Genomic DNA, 13011 nt, shown 5'->3' on the forward strand with positions numbered 1-13011 from the left:
ATACTAGATTTCTCTTACAATACTTAGTCTACCTATCGATTACAATGTTCGACCGTCGACAAGCCCGAAATGCACTTATAAACGTACAGAATACTGACGTATTTTGTTTCAAATGGTGCATACTGGCATTCATAGCTAATAAAACTCACGAGAGTGCTACCTTTACAACAGCAAAGCAAAAAAAGTATTCTCGAGAGAAAATGACAAAGCCCACAACTTACCACATTAATATTAACAACGAAATAATTGTATATGACGGAATTAGATTATATTTTTCAGGAATTGAATTTCCCATCTCGAATAAAGGGATTATTCATTTCGAGAAAAATAATAAAGATATTAGTATAAATGTTAATGAGATCGATGCTGATGGTAACAAAATTATCGGTCCAACGTTTAGAACTAAATGTATTCGACCTAACCACATCAATATATTGGGAATAGATAACGTAAACCAAGAAAGTATGCATTACGCTTACATTACAAGTGTAAAAAGATTATGCTACTCACAGCACTCCAAGGCCAAATCAGGAGGATATTTTTGTGATAACTGTCTACAGTTTTTCACAGTTAATAATTCTACCCACAACAAACTTGAATGCGGAAAAGTGGCCTCGTTTTACCCTGAACCAAATACTACAACTTCATTCAAGGGCTTTCACAAAAAATTATCTCCTCCGATGGTGATATATGCCGATATTGAGGCTGTTCTTGAAAACTATAGAACATGCCTAAATTCGTCTTCAACGTCGTCAACAACAAAAGTGTAGAAGCATACTGCATGTGCCGTATCATTTTATATAGCACATAAATATAATCCGAATCCTAACGAATTGTGGACACATGAAGGTATGTAAAAAACAACAACAATTTAATTTATTGCTATTTTGAAAACTCATTTAAATTTTGTATAATTTTATAGGCGCAGACTGCACACAAAAATTCTGCAAGTCACTCAAGGAAAAAACTACGAGCTTGTTTTACATGTACTGGTCGACCCCCAAAAACCCGATTGCTAGCACAATCCATGAACAGGAAGAAAATTGCTGTGCCTGTGAAAAGGAAATAAACGCTGACGACCTGGACAAATATTTTGATCAATTTTCTGGAAAATACATGGGTCCCATTCATAAAAATTGTAAGCCAAAGTACAAATTAAGTGATCCCTTCTTTCCTGTAGTATTTCATAACTTATCTAAATATGACATACATTTATTCATTACTGAATTAGAAGGAGACTTAAGCCCCGTACCCTGTAATAAAGAGCTTTACATAGCGCTAACGCAGACAATTAAAATAAATGCATCAAATAGATATAAAATAAGATATATCGATTCGATTAGATTTTTAAATTCTAGTTTAGAAAAACTATCGAGCTACATGAAGGATAAAGATTTTAAAATTCTAAGTACTAAATTTCAGGGAGAAAAATTTAAACAAATGCGTAGGAAGGGTGTTTTCCCTTACGACTATTTAGATAGTTTTGAAAAATTTGAGGATACCCAGCTTCCTGACATTGATAGTTTTTACAATTCTCTCAGCGAAGAAAATTGTAGTATAGATGATTACAATTTTGCCCAAAAGGTTTGGAAAACTTTCAACTGTAATACTATAAAAGATTATATAAAACTTTATTTAGAAAGTGACGTTTTAATTTTGATCGATGTTTTCGAAATTTTTAGAAAAATTTGTCAGAAAATTTATAACTATGTTGCAGCACCGTCAATATCTTGGGATGCTATGCTCAAGTATACTAATGTAAATTTAGAACATATTAGCGACGGAGACATGTACAATTTTTTAAAAAGATCGATAAGGGGTGGGTTAACTCAATGTACCCAAAGAATTTCTATAGCTAATAATAAATATATAACTAACTTTTATTCAAGTAAACCAAATAACTACCTGAGCTATATTGATGGAAGTAATTTATATGATTGGGCAATGAGACAACCCTTACCGCTTTCAGGATTTAAATTTTTATGTAATGATCAATTAGAATCTTTCGATTATAAAAATATTTTTTTTGAGGGAAATGTAGGATATATATTAGAAGTGGATTTATAATATCCTACTGATCGGCATGACTCACATAACTACTTGCCTTTCTGTCCAGAAAACAAAGTTCCTCCAGGAGGTAAGCAGAAAAAACTTATAGCTGATTTAACGAATAAAAGCGAATACATTATCCACTTAAAACAGCTTCAACTTTGTATACAGCATGGATTAATTGTAAAAAAAATACATAGAGTTTTGTCTTTTACACAATCATGCTGGATAAAGCCTTATATTGATTTAAACACTGATCAAAGAAAACTAGACGAAAATGATTTTGAAAAAAATTTTTTTAAGTTAATGAATAATGCAGTATACGGCAAAACAATGGAAAATATCGCCAAGCAAAGAAATATAGTATTAGTTAAACATTATAAATCAAGACAAAATTCGCCAGGCTTCAGGCAACGCATAGCTAGACATGACCTCCATAGCGTTGAGATATTTGGGGCAGATCTTGCAGCGATTGAATCAACACCATCAAAAATGATGTATTATAAGCCAATATACATAGGAGTTGCTGTTTTAGAATTATCTAAATGGTTAATGTATGAATTTTATTATAATTTTCTATTATCCTTCTTCGAAAATAATTTATATGGATACAGATTCATTTATTTTATCTTCAGAGGAAGACTTTTACGAAACTATAAAAGAAAACCCTGAACGATTCGATACCTCAAATTATAAACTAGAAAACCAATTTAATATAGTTCAAGCTAATAATAGGGAACCTGGAAAAATGAAGGATGAACTACCTGCATGTTCATCCTTCATGACTTCTTTTGCTGGACTTAAGGCTAAGGCATACTCTGGTTTAGTTGATAAGGAAGGAAACGAAAAGGAATGTATAAAAATTAAAGGAGTTAAGAAATCAGTTATTATAAAACTGAATCATGAAGATTATATAGAATGTATAAAATATAAAAAAACATTTTATGGATCCCAGCGAGCTATTCGAAGTAGGTATAGAGGATATACTGAAATTATGAATAAAATAATTCTTAATTATAAGGATGATAAGAGATATATTTTACCAGATAACTGTAATACAATGGCTCATGGTCATTATAATATTGAACATATATTAAGTAGTAACCAAAATTAAACCCATTATTAAATAAATTATTATATGTTTATATTATAAGAATAAAAATTTTTAAATAAATAGATAAAAAATTAAACTTGTTATTTTTGCGTTTTATTACTTTAGCAGGTCATTTACAGATATCCATGAGTTGTGGCTGGAATCGAAATCGCTCCATTTTACAAGCACTTGATTATTTTTCCTTTTTAGTATTTTCTCTACTAGGAAAGCATTTTTGTCTTTCACTTTTTGAAGTTCCTCTTCATAAAATGACCCATTTATAGGGGTATCCATACAATCTTGTATTTCATATGTTACGGGGTATGTAGACTTGACTTTTAAAACTTTAAAAACTTCTGTGGTCCAATTAGGTTCGTATCCCTTCATAAATGCTCCCTTGTATTTACTTATTCTAACAAAATCACCTACTAAAAATTTATGTTTTGGAAATATTTTTGGTATATTATATACTGATTTTAAAATAAACTCTTCATTTTTCGTGCAGACATCTATAGGCTTCATTTTAATTGTTCGGTGATATAAATTATTGTATTGATTTACGAGATAATTGATGTTATGAATCCACTTATATTTACCCAGCATACTAAACATTTTCCACATAAGATTTTTAATGTTCGATTAAAGCGTTCACATATAGAAGCCTTGAGATGCGTATAAGTATGATAATGATTTATATCAAATTTATCCATTAATTTCCTAAAAGTGGAATTAAAAAATTCTTTCCCTTGATCTGACTGAATATTCTTGGGTGTATTTTTACTCTATTTAAAAAAAGATTTCATTGCCTCTGCTACATCCAGGGCAGACTTTGACTTAACTGCCTCGGCGTATGCATACTTTGAGAACGTGTCAATAGCGGTCAGTAAATATCTAAAACCCTTATTTTCTTTCCAAAACGGTATCATTTCCACTAAATAAATTTGCCATGTGTCATCTATCCCTTTTTGAACGAACTTTCGCCGTATAAAGTTTTTTCGCGCTGCCTTATGAATTTCATCGACAACTTGTTGTTTGCTCATCTTAAGGTGATGATTTATTAGTGTTTTTTTTTATTTGATGACGATGGTTGCTTAGTCAATAATGCTTGCTTATATACAAGAACATCCCTTTTTATTTCTGTACGCATTTCAAAACATAATCGTGTTAAATCTATTTGCACATCCTTATCATAGGTACCTTCTAAATCAGATAGTTGAATACCAAGTTTTTGTAAAGATACACACTTAGGAATAATATGATTATTGTAAAGACATATTACTTGCTGTCTTAATATGGAGTTCCAACATAAAAATGTAGTAAAAAATATGCCAAATCTTAGTAATGATCTCCAGGACTCAGAATCAAACTCAATTTTGTTACCATACTGATTAATCACAAAAACGTACTGATTATCTGATTTCCTAAATCTACAGTTACATTTTATGGAGTGCAAGCACGGATGATCAATAATTGTATCAGGCATCAAGAAGTCATACTGGTCCAGTTTCAACTGAATAAATTCCTTATACGTAAGCAGTTGCATCCATTCGTCTTTGTCAAATCCAATGAAATTATTTTTACTTTGCTGCATCCAAACCGTCGGCAAAAATTTTCGAGTAGTTGACAGACCACATTTCAATTTTAAGTTATGAACAACATAATACTCGAATCCAAAAATGACTTCGTGGTCCTTTTTTTCGAGAAGTTTTATTTCTTTTAGTTACACACATTTCCATCAGGTAAGACTACTTTAAATAAACTGTAAATATGTTCTAGTCTTACCGGTATATAAAGGAGAAAGCCCTAGCAAGCACACCCTCAGTTGGTTAAAATATCTCAACCAATGATGAACACAGTCGATCGTAATTCAAGCATTATAGTAGATTTTCAATATGTACTTGGTAACAACAAACAAGTTTTCGTTAAGGAGCTGGCGTTTATGCCTGCTGGAACTGTTATACCTCATATTTTCCATTTCAAACCGCCATATAACATAAAAGAATTGGATAATGGAGCTCTTAAGCAGCAGCACCTTAACCAGCAGAACGTAAACCGATTGGATTGGTCAGCTGGAGATATTCCATACACAAATCTTGAAGAAATACTCACACCACTCAATAAGTATCACACAGTTCTTGTTCGTGGTGAAATTAAAAAGAATTTTTTAATCAAGTATTTATCAACAAACATAATCGATATAGATATTGGAAGAAGTTTAACTCAACTACCCAATTTTTTTACGAATTGTAGAATACACAAGAAAAAACTTCCACTTCGATGTTCATTAAATAATTTATTTAAGCTGTTTGTATTCTTAGAAAACACCAATTATGAAATATATAGTAATGGTGACACATGTGTTTAAAATTTAGTAAAAAGAAATTCATGGTCCTATCAGGTTGTCTCTTATTATGGATTCTTTTAAGAGATTTTTTGGAAATGATCCCCGTAAAAATGGATACACGCAACATATTTATTGTAATTATTGCGGATCTGATACTCATTTCGAAAAGAACTGCACCAAGAAACGCGATCAAGAGAATATTAATAAAACCTAGTATAACTTAAAAACAATATATAAGCAATTAGTAATAATATAATATATTAAAATTCATTCCGAATAAAATAAATTTTTTTAATAAAAAAAATGTTTACACAATTTATACATCCTTTTACAATGTTTATTTTTTGACCCTCAGGATCAAGAAAAACAACCTTTTTAGAAAATCTAATCACCAAAAAGAATGATCTTTTTAATATTCCAATAGATCGAATTATTTGGTGTTATGCAGAGGAGAGTGCCAAACCCAATTTCGAAAAGATTGAATATTTTAAAGGAGTCCCTGAAACAGTTGAAAATGAAACGAATGAACTAATTCTTTTAATATTGGATGACTTGATGATGTGAGCCTTTAATAAAAATGTGTGTGAGCTGTTTACAAAAGGATCACACCATAGGAATTTATCAGTAATAGTGGTAACTCAGAACATATTTCATAAATCTTCGCACACCAGAGATATTTCACTAAATACCAAATACATTGTTGCTTTCAAAAATCCTCGTGATAAGCTTCAGTTTCAATGTTTAGCAAGACAAATTTACCCAGAAAACCCCACGGAGCTATTTAGAATATATAAAGAAGTAACGGAGCAACCTCACGGATATTTACTTATTGATCTCACTCAGGGCATTAACGATCTCTTAAGATTTAGATCTGACATTTTTAATTCAGAATATTCTGTGTGTTTGTGCCTAACCGATGTAGACACTTCCGGGTCACACCGCGGGACAAGGGGGTAATGAGCACTTGTCGCTGGCACGGGGACGTTTTGATGGCAGGACGATCGCGTCGCGGCAATGGTAACGATGGTTACTACGATGCCGGACCACAGGCGATGCTAGAGCTGCGCTGAGGGTGAGCTAACGTGGTTAGCTGTTAGTTGAGATAGTGTATTACGAGCCCTATTCCCAGATGTAGGAAGTAGAACCGCGGAGTTAAGAGGTGTGTTGATAACTGATTTATTCTTCATTTGATACCTGCTTATATACTACTTGGAACACGGAAGTTTAGTGGAATGATTAGTGAAGTGCGCTATATTCTAAAGTAGGTAGGTAGGTCAGGGAGTTTTGATTATGGTAGCAGTTTGTGTGGTTAGCTCGGCAGACACTGCAAAATGTGCTGACTGCATTGGCCGGTCAGTGTGCCGTTGAGTCGGTGAGACGGTGAGTTAGTGAGACATATAATATGCTGATCAGCCATTCTCATATGCAGTGGGTGCTACTGAGCGCCTGGTACTGTTCCCAACTTGGCTACTGCTTGATTTGTTGGGTGTGGTCATGTTGAGTACCTTTGGGTACGAACATTCTCCCCCCCATTGAGGGGTACCCTCAATTAGGTCGTGATGTCGGTCAGCCCTTGACCGAATTGTATCGGAAGAACCTAACAAATCATTGACCAAGGTGGATCTTTCCTTCAACTGCGGTTTGTTATTCAGGTCCTTCACATCTTCTTGATGCTGCTTAACACTCCCCTTTGCGATAAAATTGACATTACCGTGGGGACTGAAATTGTGCTCTCGTAGAACTTGATCATTTGGCACGTCTATGGTATGTGGACATTCTGCAATAAAACTAAGATATTTCTTGGTTAGGTTTGGACATGTTGAACCAAAGTCAGCCTTCTTGTAGGTTTTAGATTGATGAGAAGTCGGTTCTATATTCATCGGATTTTTATCTTTTGTTGGCTCATAAGCAGCGTTCGGTCCTGCAAAATCACCTCTGCCTTCTACCAGATTAGTGTTGATTTCCGTATCAGATGAGGTTTCTTTATTGAGATAACCTGTGATTACATAACCAAGCCTAGTGCCTTATGCCAAAGGTTTATTAGGTCCTAGTTCAAGAAGTTCACCGGTTATTACTCGAGAATACACCTCAGCCCCTAAGGTTAGGTCAATGGGTCCAGGTTGCCGAAAGTCAGGATCTGCTAATGGCAGTCCCTCGGGAATATTAAGATCGGTTGTAATCGGTACTGACGGTTGGTCTGTAATGACTGTGGGCATAATAAATACCTCTAATAGTTTTTCAAACCCTGATGTACATGATGAGAGCTTCAGTGTTGATCTAATTGCTGTTGATATCTTTCCTCCGATTCCAGATATTTCAATCGATGACCTTTCCTTAAGAGATAGCAGATCTGCCATTCTCCTTGAGATAAGATTCACCTGTGATCCACCATCTATTACAGCGCGACATGTTTGTAATTGACCGTTTGGCCCTTGTAATGAGACCTTGGCGGTCGCGAGCAGAGTATATCCTCCTCCGTCGTCGTAGCCTGCAATGGTTACTGCCCCGGCCACTGGATTGCTAGTTGGTCCTTTGTGTAACAGTGAATGATGCCGTTGCTGGCAGACTCGACAATTGGTCGGTGATCCACAGTTTTCAACCATATGAGCTGTAGACAAACAATTTGTGCATGCTCCTATTTGAATAATGGCTTGGCGCCGTGTTTTGGGGTCCATTTCCTGGAAACGGCTACATGCTCTAAGATTATGTGGTCCTAGGTGACAAATCTTACAGCTCTCTTCGTTGTGAACTGACTGATGTCGTAGTGTTGCTGTAGGTTGAGCGCTTATCGTCTCCAGCATGCAAGCGCGCCGCTCAATAAACGTCAGTACACTCCATAACGTTGGAATTTCCGTTGGTGCATCTGCTGAATTTTCTAGAGCAGCTAGAGACTGCTGGTCTAGTTTTCTTCTGATAAGAAAACACAGGATTGGATCCCAAGATTTTGTGCTGATATCGAGGTTTTGAAGAGTACTCATTGAGTTTTTTATAGTGTCATGTAAGGCCCTTAGTTGGCGCGAGGAACCTTCTATAGGCGTAAGGTCAATAATTTTTGCAACGGCGGTAAATACTAGTATTTTTCCGTTCTGGTACCTGGCCTTTAAACGCAACCAGGTGTCGTCATAGCCACCCTGTGAGAAGGCTGTGTCTGTCAAGACGTTTCTCGCTTCACCACGAAGCGAACTCTGTAGAATATGTAGTTTTTGACTGGCCGAATATGGTTTATTATGTACCAATTCCACAAAGAGATCATGGAACCGTGGCCAGTCTAGATACTCGCCGTTGAACTCCGGAATGCTAATTGGCGGTAGTGCCAAGTTTAGGCTCATTGGCGAGTCGTTTTCTCGAAGCAGGTTCATTTCGTATTCCTCGTATAATGTGTGGAACTGAGCTAGCTCTGCTTCTGCCAGGGCTGCGGCTCCAGGTGTGCTGTCCAATTCGTCGTGGGCTTGCCTCAGCAACGCCCAATGGAGATCCAGGTGCCTTTGTAGGGCTGGGGTGACGGTTGGGGCGTTCGATGCTAATGTTAATGATGACTCCAATTCGTTGCATCTTCTCTGCAACTGTCGGATCACCGTGTCAGTTGCGGAATCTCCTTTGACTTGATCTCTTGTTGTGATCTTGATGTTGGCCGACGTTCGTCTCGGGGCCTTCGGAAGCCCGCTTCCAGTCGGCATGTTGTCCAGAAAGATATTCTGATATTTTTCGACCAGCTCCTTAAGTGCTAGTAATCGTGAAGAGTACTCACTTCCAGTGGGTAATGCCGCTTGCTGGACTTCTTCATCTAGGTCGCAAAACTGCTGCCAGAGATCGTTTAACTGATTTAGCTTACCGGAATAATAGCCGTCTCGGTGGCGCTGAGTATCCTGTGAAGCTGGATGAAGCTGAAGTTCCTGTGACGCTGGAAGAAGAAGCGTATCCTGTGAAGCTGGATGAAGCTGAAGTTCCTGTGACGCTGGAAGAAGAAGCGTATCCTGTGAAGCTGGATTAAGCTGAAGTTCCTGTGACGCTGGAAGAAGAAGCGTATCCTGTGAAGCTGGATTAAGCTGAAGTTCCTGTGACGCTGGAAGAAGAAGCGAATCCTGTGAAGCTGGATGAAGCTGAAGTTCCTGTGACGCTGGAAGAAGAAGCGAGTCCTGTGAAGCTGGATGAAGCTGAAGTTCCTGTGACGCTGGAAGATGAAGCGAATCCTGTGAAGCTGGATTAAGCTGAAGTTCCTGTGACGCTGGAAGACGAAGCGTATCCTGTGAAGCTGGATTAAGCTGAAGTTCCTGTGACGCTGGAAGAAGAAGCGAGTCCTGTGAAGCTGGATGAAGCTGAAGTTCCTGTGACGCTGGAAGAAGAAGCGAATCCTGTGAAGCTGGATTAAGCTGAAGTTCCTGTGACGCTGGAAGACGAAGCGTATCCTGTGAAGCTGGATTAAGCTGAAGTTCCTGTGACGCTGGAAGAAGAAGCGTATCCTGTGAAGCTGGATAAAGCTGTGAGTCCTTTAGTGGGAAGGGGGTTGCTTGAGTGTGATTCTTTGTTGTTAAAGGATCACGTCGGGGTCACCAATGTTTGTGCCTAACCGATGTAGACACTTCCGGGTCACACCGCGGGACAAGGGGGTAATGAGCACTTGTCGCTGGCACGGGGACGTTTTGATGGCAGGACGATCGCGTCGCGGCAATGGTAACGATGGTTACTACGATGCCGGACCACAGGCGATGCTAGAGCTGCGCTGAGGGTGAGCTAACGTGGTTAGCTGTTAGTTGAGATAGTGTATTACGAGCCCTATTCCCAGATGTAGGAAGTAGAACCGCGGAGTTAAGAGGTGTGTTGATAACTGATTTATTCTTCATTTGATACCTGCTTATATACTACTTGGAACACGGAAGTTTAGTGGAATGATTAGTGAAGTGCGCTATATTCTAAAGTAGGTAGGTAGGTCAGGGAGTTTTGATTATGGTAGCAGTTTGTGTGGTTAGCTCGGCAGACACTGCAAAATGTGCTGACTGCATTGGCCGGTCAGTGTGCCGTTGAGTCGGTGAGACGGTGAGTTAGTGAGACATATAATATGCTGATCAGCCATTCTCATATGCAGTGGGTGCTACTGAGCGCCTGGTACTGTTCCCAACTTGGCTACTGCTTGATTTGTTGGGTGTGGTCATGTTGAGTACCTTTGGGTACGAACACTGTGTGCTATTCAAATGAAAATGGTTTACAAAAAGAGCCTAAATCGCTTGAAAGCGAACAAACATTTATTGTATGTGCTCAAAAAGGCCGACAATAGACTACGTAAGGCAATTATAAGCAATAGTAATAGTGACCTGGTAAAAACAATAGGAGAGATTGTATTGAACACATTACAGGGAAACCATAAAGTTACTAAATCCCATCTTAATGCTCTAAAAAAGTATAAAAATGCATTGCGCTACCTTTCGTGCCCAAAGCGTACATTAAACTCTAAGAGAAGAGTCCTTATTCAAAAAGGGGGATTTCTACCGATTCTAATAACTTCATTGCTTTCTGTAATTTTTGGAAAACTATTAAAAAATGATTAAGAATAAACATAATTTAAGCAAAGTAATTTTAATGCATCCTAACAGCTATCAGAAATTGATAAAAAATGATAGAGGAAATGAATTAATAAATATACAATTTTTACCAATTTTAAATAATAACAAAATAAGTGATTTCGATAAATGGATCAAAATTCGTCAAGAATTAAATTACTATCAAAATAAAAAACGTAATAAATCATGGAATTTTCAAAATGAACAAAAAGCGAACCCTATTACAACCAAAACAATTGAATCCCAAACCACTGATTGGATTGATATAAAACCCAGCACATCAAAATCATCACTCACGTCCGGAAAAATTTGAGTTTCCCGATTTACCACCTGAAAGTGATGATGAGGATTTTAGTTCAAATAAAAAAGAAAATGTTGTATCAGATAAACGAAAAGTGAGTGATACCTCTTTTTTAGATAGTCAAACAGATAAAAAGAAACCAGTGCTCAAAGTGAAGCTTAATGAACGACAACGTAAATTAAAAGCAAAACTACAAAAATTGAAAACGGAAACTTTACCTTATCAAAATTTTAAATATGTAACAGGACGGGAAAGGTTAATGCGATCGGTTAGAACAAAAAATCCAGTACAAACTGGTAAAAATAAATTAAATTGGATTTCGTATCATTAACTTCCATAAAAATCAAGTATGGGTTATTTAAATGAGATTTTTATCACATTGTTAGGTAATGACTCAATGAATGTATTTCCTGACAACGTAAAGTGTGCATTTACAAACATTGTAAACATTCCAAAAGACATGAACGATGATTGGGAAGTCGGTATTTCAGACATATATTTGAATAATAACCAAGATAAAAATGTCGTTGAAGAAACCGAATTTGTTAGTCTTGTAAATGCGGAAACATTTAGGTATAAAAATGTATCCGTTCAAACGAATATTCCTGAAAATGGATTGAGTTTTATTTACACTGACATAATAAAAACAAGGTCAGTAGGTAGTAAAAGACCGCGATGCCTTCGTGTAATGCATTATAATAGAAAGGAAAAAAATATTCAATTTAAAAATATTGAATATTATCCTTTGGACATATGGTCACCAAATGAAATCTCAATATTAATTACTGATTCCAATGGATATAAGGTACAATTTGAAACTTCCGCTGTTCCGATTTTCGTTACCCTTCACTTTAGAAGAAGGAGAAGGTCAGGACTATAAATAATGCATACCCAAATATTATTTATTTAGAACCAAAATAGTCATCACGGTGAAATCTTATCAGGATTATTATGAAAATCAATGTGGTGGGGGCTTAAGCGATGTTGCTTAGTCCTTACATATCTCCGCATATAGTGCAACAAGGACGAGGAATCGTAAATTTTTAGCGGTCTTTTTAATTACATAAAACCACTTTTTCTTTCGGGCATAACTGCTATAAAAAATCAGGCTGCTGAGACTGGTACGGCTGTAATCAATGAATTTGGGAGAAGCCTTTAAGAAATATAATTCAAGAACAAAGTAAAATTGCTTTACAAAATCTTTCAAATAAAGCAATTGATAAAACAAGGAAGAACGCTATAGTCGAGTACCTCGACTATCAGATACCCGTTACTCAGCTAAATGGAGATATGCAAGCAGCAAAGCGAGATTAAAATGCGCCACCTACCGGCGGTAGACAGATTTAAGCGTTATGGGCGTTAGAGTGGGCGTGGCAAATTTATTTTTGGATAAATCGATAGGTATTGACGACACCAATACATTTCAGTTAAAATTTTTTATGTAGCATGCAAATTGTGGGCGTCACAGGTTTTCGCGGTTTGTGGGCGTTTAAGTGGGCGTGGCAAACTTTTTTTTAGGTCAATCGATAGGTATTGATGAGAACAATACATTTCAGTTAAAATTTTTTATCTAGCATCAAAACTGTTGGAGTTACAGTTTTGGGCGGTTTGTGGGCGTTAGAGTGGGCGTGGCAGTCTACTGAAACAAACTTGCGCTGCGTAAGAAGCT

Source organism: Drosophila suzukii, unplaced genomic scaffold (genome assembly GCF_043229965.1).
Source record: "Drosophila suzukii unplaced genomic scaffold, CBGP_Dsuzu_IsoJpt1.0 scf_20, whole genome shotgun sequence".
NCBI classification, from domain to species: Eukaryota; Metazoa; Arthropoda; class Insecta; order Diptera; family Drosophilidae; genus Drosophila; species Drosophila suzukii.